The sequence below is a fragment of the Peromyscus maniculatus genome, chromosome 4 (genome assembly GCF_049852395.1).
Source record: "Peromyscus maniculatus bairdii isolate BWxNUB_F1_BW_parent chromosome 4, HU_Pman_BW_mat_3.1, whole genome shotgun sequence".
NCBI classification, from domain to species: domain Eukaryota; kingdom Metazoa; phylum Chordata; class Mammalia; order Rodentia; family Cricetidae; genus Peromyscus; species Peromyscus maniculatus.
In genome coordinates, this window is record NC_134855.1 from 18592416 (window position 1) to 18601641 (window position 9226).

General features: G+C 38.5%; 1 pseudogene; it reads right to left on the bottom strand.

Moving 5' to 3' along the window:
• Positions 1-7626: 7626 nt before the first annotated feature.
• Positions 7627-8284, bottom strand: LOC107399902 (TGF-beta receptor type-1 pseudogene; annotated as a pseudogene).
• Between the last annotated feature and the right edge of the window lie 942 nt (positions 8285-9226).

The window sequence follows — 9226 nt, forward strand, 5'->3', positions numbered from 1 at the left end:
TACATATACTATTTTTTTTCTTAAAATAATTACAAGTAGCCGGGTGGCACACGCCTTTAATCCCAGCACTCGAGAGGAGCCAGGTGGATCTCTGTGAGTTCGAGGCCAGCCTGGTCTACAAAGTGAGTTCCAGGAAAGGCGCAAAGCTACACAGAGAAACCCTGTCTCAAAAAACCAAAAAAAAAAAAAAAAAAAAAATTACAAGTATATAGCCACTTTTTCTTGGTCCTATACTCTATAGTTTCTCCTTCCAATTCCTCTTAGAACACACAACATGTCTTTTTTTCCTCGAATATGTTGCATCCACATCTCTCCCTTTCAATTTCATGACCTTTTAATATTTTTTTTTAATAATCCATTGATACCACCTAGTGCTGACCTTATGCAAATGTGTGGGTTACCCTTGGAAGCATGGGCAACCTACCAATGACCACTCCTAATGAAAAATTACTCTCCCTTCCCAGGAAATCATGAAATGTAATTAACTCCTTGGCAGGCAGAAAAATATCAAGAATCATCGTCCTCTCTCTCTCCTGTTTTGACGTGAACTGATCTCACCCTGAGATATCCTATAGGATCTCATTGTGTTGTATTTTGAAATCTGTGGTGGTTTAAGAAAAAGATGGCCCCTAGAGGGAGTGACAATATTGGGATTTGTGGCTTTATTAGAGTAGGTGTTGCCTTGTTGGAGGAAGTGTATCACTGTAGAAGCAGGCTTTGAGGTTTTATATATGCTCAAGTCATGCCCAGCATTTTATACCATATCTTTTCATCTATCAAGATGTAGGATTTTCAGCTCCAACACCATGTGTGCCTGCATGCCACCATGTGCACCATAGTGATAATGCATTAAACCTCTGAAAATATATGTCCCATTTTAAGTGTTTTTTTTTTTTCATTCTAAGATTTGCAATGGTCATGGTTTCTCCTCATAGTAATATAAATCCTGAGTAGGACAGATGTTAGTAACAGGGACTGGAGTATTGCTTTGATAGGCCTGATCATGGTTTTGTTTGAAGAAATATGGACCTTGGGACTGTACATTAGAACAGCCGTTGAATGCTTTAAGTGATGCTTAATAGGCTATCCTAGTAGGAGCATGGAAGACAGTGTTACAGAGTGTGATTTGCACTGTGAGTGCCTGGATCAAGAGGTTTTTAAAGAAGAGTGCTGGTTTATAGCATAGAGATTATTCTTGTGATATTTTGGTGAAGAATGTGGCTGTTTTTTTTTTTTTTTTCTCTTCTCTTAAAAGTCAGCCTGAGGCCAAAGTGAAGAGTTTTGGATTAATTCCATTGGGAGAAGAAATCTCATAACAGCCTACTATAGACTCTGCCATGTGGTTAATACTGGTAACTCTAAGAAAAATAAATAATGGAATGGAGCAAGTTGAGCACAGTAAGTTACAAAATGTGTAATTTCCGGAGAATAAAAGCATCAGGCTATGGAATGTGGCTAAACCCTATGTTTAAGGAGATAAATAGATTAAGAAATGGAATAAAGGGAGTGGTAACTTCGGGGCAAGATTCCAGCCAGATGAGTTTCAAACTTGTAAAAAGGAATTAAAGAAAAGCTTTGAGAGTCAGGTGGTGGTGGCACATACCTTTAATCCCATCACTCAGGAGGCAGAACCAGGGGATCTCTGTGAGTTCAAGTTCAGCCTGGTCTACAGAATGAGACCCAGGACCGTCACCAAAACTACATGGAGAAACCATCTCAAAAACAAAACAAAACAAAACAAAAAGCTTTGAGCCCACTCTGGTGGTGTATACCTTTAATACTAGGACTGGGAAGGCAGAGGCTGTTGGACCTCTGAGTTTGAGGCCAACCTGATTTACAGAGCAAGTTCCAGAATAGCCAATCTTAGGCAGTGAAGAAACCATCAAAACAGAAGGCTGGTGAAGATTTAACTGAATGATCTGGCCAAGTACCAGCCCCAGCAAGCAGCAGAATTTGGCAGTTTTGACCATGTGGTTCTGGTTTTAGAGTCAAGGATAGAAGAAAGGAGTTACGGAATCTCCCTCTGAGACTAAGGAAAGCCACTGAAGCCAGGCATGTATCAGAGGTGTCTCTGAATGGGGCCTAATAGAGAAGCCATTAAGTGAAGCTGGATTGCCCTGGAGTCCTGAAGATGTTAGAAATGCCAGAGTCATGGGATACCTGCCAAGGAAAACTGCTAACAGGGAGTGGAAACAGCATAAAAGAAAGGAGTGTGTTGCAGTAAACAAAGCTGAAAGGATTAGAGATCTGAAGAACATTTCAACATTAGACATGGAGATGCAGAGTTTGGAGTTTGCCCAGCTAGGCTTTGGTCCTGCTTTGATCCACTATTTTCTCACTAGGCTCCCTTCCCTACATTTTGGAATGGTAATGTATATTCTGTGCCTTTATGTGTTAGAAGTATGTAATCTGTTTTTTATTTTGATTTTATAAGGGATTACAATTAAGACTTGTATAAATCTAATAAGAGACTTTGATCTTTGTATTTTTAAACATTGTTGAGATGTGATAGACTACAGGGGCTTTTGAAGTTGGACTGAATGGATTTTTGCATTATGATATGGCTACAAGCCTTTGGCCAGCTGGGAGTGGAATGTGGTCATTTGAAAGAAAATGGCCCCCAAATGGAGTGGCATTATTGAGAGGTATAGTGTTGCTGGAGAGCTTCTCTCCAGGTTCCACCAAGCCCCGCAGTCCCACAATCCATGTATAAAATAATCACTCAGACACTTATATTACTTATAAACTGTATGGCCATGGCAGGCTTCTTGCTAACTGTTCTTTTATCTTAAATTAACCCATTTTTATAAATCTATACCTTGCCACATGGCTAGTGGCTTACCAGCGTCTTTACATGCTGCTTGTCCTGGCGGTGGCTGCAGTGTCTCTCCCTCCTTCTTCCTGTTTCCCCAATTCTCCTCTCTCCATGTCTCGCCTATACTTCCTGTCTAGTCACTGGCCATCAGTGTTTTATTTATATAGAGCAATATCCACAGCAGTATAGTTTTGTTAGAGTAGGTCTGGCCTTGTTGGAGGAAGTGTGTCTCTATGGAGGTGTGTCCTTAGGTCTCTATATGCTCAAGCCTTGCCCAGTATCTCACACCACTACCTGTTATCTGTCTATCAAGATGTAGGACTCTCAGCTCCAGCAACATGTCTGCCTTTACACCACAATGTTACATCATGATGATAATGGACTAAACTTCTAAAAATGTAAGACATGCTGAATTAAGTGTTTTTCTTTATGAGTTTCCATAATCATTGTGTTTCTTCATAGTAATAGAAACCTTAACTAAGACAGTATCTTAACAACTTACTTTAACTTAGCAGGTAAGCACAGTGCCCTGTCAAGTCCAGAAACCACTTTTTATAAAACTCCCCATCCTTGTCCTCTTAAGATCCTTTATAAACTTCCCACTCTATTCTACTTCCTAGATATTACATGAGCCTTGTGAGGTAGAGGGTTTATATAGGTTTTCTATTTATGGTCATATACTCACAGGTGATTATGTTCATCACTTTGAAGAGTCATGGGTCTATGTATTAACCACAATAAAAAGTTCTCTGACAATTCAGGTATGATGGTGCATGGGAGGCAGAGGTAGGTGGCTCTATGTGAGTTAGAAGTCAGCCTTGTCTATAAAGCAAGCAAGTTTCAAGGTTATGCAGAGGGACCCTGTGTCAAAAAACCAAAAACAACAACAATAACAAAAACTTCTCTGACAAAGATTCAGAGATGCACACAAATCTGTTGATATAAATATGTAGAAAGGAATCTGCCAACGAGAACATTTATCAAAGCAATACCAATAGGTTCACCTTTAGGGACCATGCCTTCCCCATTTTTTTTTTTTTTTTTTTTTTTTTTTTTTTTTACCATATTTACAGTACCAATAATGAAATTCTCTCCTCTGGATCAGGCCTCAAATATAACAAGAGACTGATTAGTTACCCACTTTAATAGCCTTACCATCATTGCACAAGTAAGCACATGTTGTCTGGCAAATAAGTATTGCATCATTCAGGGTTTATATAAGACCATTATTGTCTTTTCTTACCCATTAGTATACAGAGATTCCTGATCAGTTCAAGACTGATTTCTATGAACTGTGTGGTGTCTCCAGGAATAGGTTATTAGCATCTAGTTGTTGTGAGCAACAAAAGACAATGGTAGTAATTTGTATTGTTTTGGGTTTCATAGAAGTCTTCCTGACTAATAATTTGTAGTGGTAACCCATAACTGGCTTGGAGATTTCTGTAGAAAATATTCTTGGATCAACATTATTCACCCTTGAGTGACACTTTTCAAGTTACTTTAGTTTTTGAGAAGCATATTTCACGCCTTTAATCCCAGCACTCGGGAGGCAGAGCCAGGCGGATCTCTGTGAGTTGAGGCCAGCCTGGGCTACCAAGTGAGCTCCAGGAAAGGCGCAAAGCTATGCAGAGAGACCCTGTCTCAAAAAAAAAAAAAAAAACAAAACAAAAAAAAACAAAAAAAAAAAAAGAGAAGCATATTTCAATTAGCTTATAACCTGGTGTGGTTTCATAAAGCTTTTTCATACATCCTTAGCTTGGGTTAATCCTTGACAAATCTCTATTTTACATACTCCCCAAACCTCTGGTCCCATTTAACCTGATAGTTCTCATTACCCTTTATCCCCATTTTTTTCATATCTTATAGATTCTATCATCCTCCTTGATCATAATTTTCTACTTGGGTTCCCAATTTTCTCTTAAACACCTCATTTTGGTAATGTGTTTCCTAGCTTTCCATTTCCCCATCCCTGTAACTCTACTACCTCCTTGAACCCTCTGTCCCAAGTATTGCCATTTCTATTTTTCTTTTTCTTTTACATTACTGTACCACTTTTCTAAATCTATCCCCCCACCCTACATACTGGTCCATTTCTATTTTCCGTAATTCTTTATGTGGCTGAGTACACAAACGAAAATTATTGAACATATACATATGAGAGAAAAGTTGTGGTATTTTGTATCTGGAAGCATGGGTAAAGTAACTCAGTATAAGCTTCTCTAACTCCATGTACCTGCAAATTTAGCGATTGTGCACAGCTGATTAGTATTCCATTATATAAACATACTACATTTTCATTATCTATTCATGTGCTGATGGATAGCTAACTTTCCATTTCCTGGTTATAGTGAATTGGGAAGCAATCAATACAGACATGGAAATATCCCTCTAGTAAGATGTAAAATTTTGGAATATATGCTCGAGTGATATAGCTAGGTCATGTAACACGCATTGCTAAATGGTCTTATTAATAAAAAAAAAACCCAGAGCCAGATATTGGGGTCAAAGCTGAAAGATCAGAAGACTAGAACAAGCCAGCCACAAGTTCTTACCACTAGGAAATCCTCAGACTAGGAGAGTTACTTCTTGCATACTCACACCTTCTATACCTTTCTGTGCCCTGCCATCTTACTTCCTCTCTCTGCCCAGCTCCACTACTTCCTCTTTTCACCCAGTTCTATCACTTTCTGTCTGTCTATACAGACCTCCAGACCACTATGGTCAGCTAGCTGGGATAAAAAGCATGTGTCACCACCCCTGGCTCTTTTCCCAATGTGGTTTTGAACTCACAATGATCCGGATGAATCTCTGCCTCCTGAATGCTAGGATTAAAGGCGTGTGCTACCACTGTCTGACTTCTATGTTTAATATGGTGGCTGGCTTTGTCCTCTTATCCCCAGGCAAGCTTTATTTATTAGGGCATAAATAATATATCACCACATTTCCCTTTGTTTTTTTGTCTAAAATTAAAAAAAAATGTTATAACTAATATAAGAAAAATTATATACAATAAGTACAATAACTATATACAATATATACAGGCAATAAATACATCAACAATGTCTAGTCCATTTGCATTTGACAAATTCATTAAAAATACTCCATTATCTATCCTATTTTGCTGAGTCCAAAATATTGTAACTAATTCATGCTCTATCCTAACTTGTATTACTAACTAAAAACTGTCTTTGATGTCTTTCAAACTTATACACTTTACACATCTGTAGTGAGTTTCCTTTCTGAACTTTTTTAACAATGAAAACTATTACTATCTAATCTTCAACTCTCTCAGAGACCCGAGAAGGGAATAATATTACCTAGTTAAACAGGAAGTGCAAATAAGCTACTTCCAAAATATTTGAGGAATGACAGAAACAGCTGGCTACCTGGACAGTCATCCAAGGTTCCTCTGCAATGTAGGGACATTCATATTTGGCCTACAGGCCTAGCATATGTGACAGACTCATTTGTGAAGCAGGATTTTTTTTTAGATCTTTTCTACCTTGTCTTGGCATGGATCAGCAGTGTCCTGCTTGTCCATTTTGGATAGCATACTGTCAACAGTGAGGCAAGGGCATTTTCTTGCCCATTGGCTAATTTACCACAAAGAAAGTAAATTCCATAAGGAGTTTCTTCAATGCCCATCATCTTCTCTGAAGTAGATTGGTGCTGCCAGAAGCAGGCATGTTTCACTGTCATAAAAAAAGAAAAAAAAACTGTGTTATTAAAACATCTTAAATGGCATATTCTATAGATCTTTGAAGTGTTTGAAGATGTCCTGTCTATCTACAATATATCTGTTTGACCTTGGAAACATACCTAATTTGACTACAAGTTCGATTGTAATGACTAACAACTAACTTTCATTTTTTATATTCTAATTAGTTGATAATAATAACTTTCAAGTACTAGAAATTTCCATTACATTAAATGAACTGTATAGGTATAATACCTTGAACAAGATTAGAAATATATGTACAGTATTTTCTAACAAAATCAAGTTCAAATTTGTATCAATATACATAATATGTATACAATATACAAGAATCCAGCCTAATATAAAATATTTAAAACTATTAGTTGCTTTTAAAATAGATTCAATAATGTATCTTTTTATCTTACCATGTCTATATTCTCCTTTTTTTCTTTTCAGAGTAGATTCAATAATCTACCCTTTACTCTTTTATTTCTCTCTCTTTCTGTAAAGAGCAGATTCAATAATGTACCTCTTATCTATATCCTCTTCTTCCTTTTTTTTCAAACAAGAACCCTGAATCTAATCTCCTTTGTTTAGCTTTTTTCTGACCATTATCAATTAACAACTTCTTAATAATAATAATAGTAATAATCAGTTAACAACTTGATAAACAACCATCCTAAACATCGACAGTTATCCATAACCCACTGACTGACCAAAAAACCACCCACCCGACCTCTTGGGAATGTGAACATCATGTTCTTAAAATTACTTCCTGCTGACTGGGGGCAAAGGCATCTTTAGAGGATCCTGAAAAGAAAATTTTAGGGTTAATTGTCAACTCTTGGGAGAGGTAGCTGTATCCATTGTTGTCCGATCTCCACATAATGGGAAAATGAAGGGCTTGCCTCAAGTCCTTGCTTGAGTAGTCTGTGAGGCTGGATCATCTCAGCTAGCCATCTCAAAATTGTCCTGAGCAGTTTGTAGTCCAAAACTGATCTTTGGGTGGTGTTTGTCATCTTAGTGGCATTATCATTGTCCTGATGGAATCGTTGTTACGGGGCCCCATCATTTTTTTGGAGACTCTAAAGTCCATGTTAGGTGTGGTCATGCTTCACTGCAGAACACTTTTAGTGCCTACTCTGTGGTTTGGAGCAATATCAATTGTATCTGTGGCAGAATCATGTCTCACAGCCAGTCCCAAGTTTGCAATACAACAGGTTCCATTCTTCTTCACCAAGATATTCTTTGATTTCAAATCTCTGTGAGAAATAGCTGGCTTTCCTTGGGTACCAACAATCTCCGTGTGAAGATATGCAAGACCCCTTGCTGTGGTCACAGTGAGTTTGATCATCTCTTCCACTGTAACAGTGTATGTATTCAAGTAATCAAAAAGGGAACCATGCTCATGATGATCCTACACCAGCCACAGCTGAGTCCATGGGCCATTGTCTTTGTTGTCTGCTGCTACAAATTCTAGGATGTTTTCAAAGCATAACATCACAGTCTGATAAATCTCTGCCTCTCAGAACCATGAACGTTCTTCCCTAGAACAGATTATCTCCACAGCAATCTTCTTCTCCCCACCACTTGCCTTGCCAAACTTCTCCAAACCGACCGTTGCCAATGCTTTCTTGTAACACAATGGTCTTGGCAATTGTTCTCTGAACAAGCAGTGGTAAACCCTTTGTCCCCAGTAGCATTTCCATCACCACCACCAACACAAAAAGAAGCAGCTGACAACTCAAAGCAGCAGCAGCCGCCACCTCCATGGTCCCACCACCATTGTTTGTGACCTGGTCCAGCCCCAGCCTCGGCTGCAGCTTCTCCTCAGAAAGCCTCCCAGGCTGGCCTTGAACTTGGGATCCTTCTTCCTCTGTTTCCTTCAGTAAATCCTACTAGGGAGCACCACCACAACTGGCTGCTTGAAGCTTGGGCTTGAGCTGGGGACTGCAAGGCCACAGGCAAGCAGCTTTTTGTGTGAGTTAGTGCCACAAACGTTGAGACTCTCAGGGGTGAGGACTCAGAGGCTTTTAGTCTGAGGATTCATGGAAACAGGATTGGCTGAGGAACTGGCAAGGTGAGGTTGGTTGTAATTTGTTCTGTTTCTCTGATCTTTCAGCTTTCACCCCAATATGTGGCTCTGGGTTTTTTATTAATGAGACTGCCTAGCAATTCATGTTACAAGGTCATATGATTCTTTTATTTTTAATTTTTGGGAAACCTCCAGATTTATTTTCAGAGTTGCTGCACCAGTTTATTCTCCCACCAACACTGTTTAAAGCTTCTCCCCTTTTCACATCCATGCCACTGTTTGTTTTCATTTTCATTCCTGATGATGGTGATTTTGACTACGGCTTGAAGAATCTTAAAATAGTTTTAATGTCCTTGTCTTGATGCTTAAGGATATTGAACTCCTTTTACAGTGTGGTTCTTATTCAAGAATTTTTTATTCAATTACATGCCACATTTTTAATTGGGCTGTTTTCTTGATTTTTTTTTTTTTTTTTTTTAGTTTTTACCATATTCTAGACATTATTCCTCTATTGGATGTAGAGTTGGTGAAGATTTTTTTCCAATTCTGTGGACTGACTCTTCTTTTGACTGACAGTTTCCTTTGCTGTACAGAGCATTTGAGTATCACAGGATTCCTTCTTGCCAAGAGATGGTCTTATTTCATGTGCCATGAAAGTCCAATTCAGAAGTTATTGCTT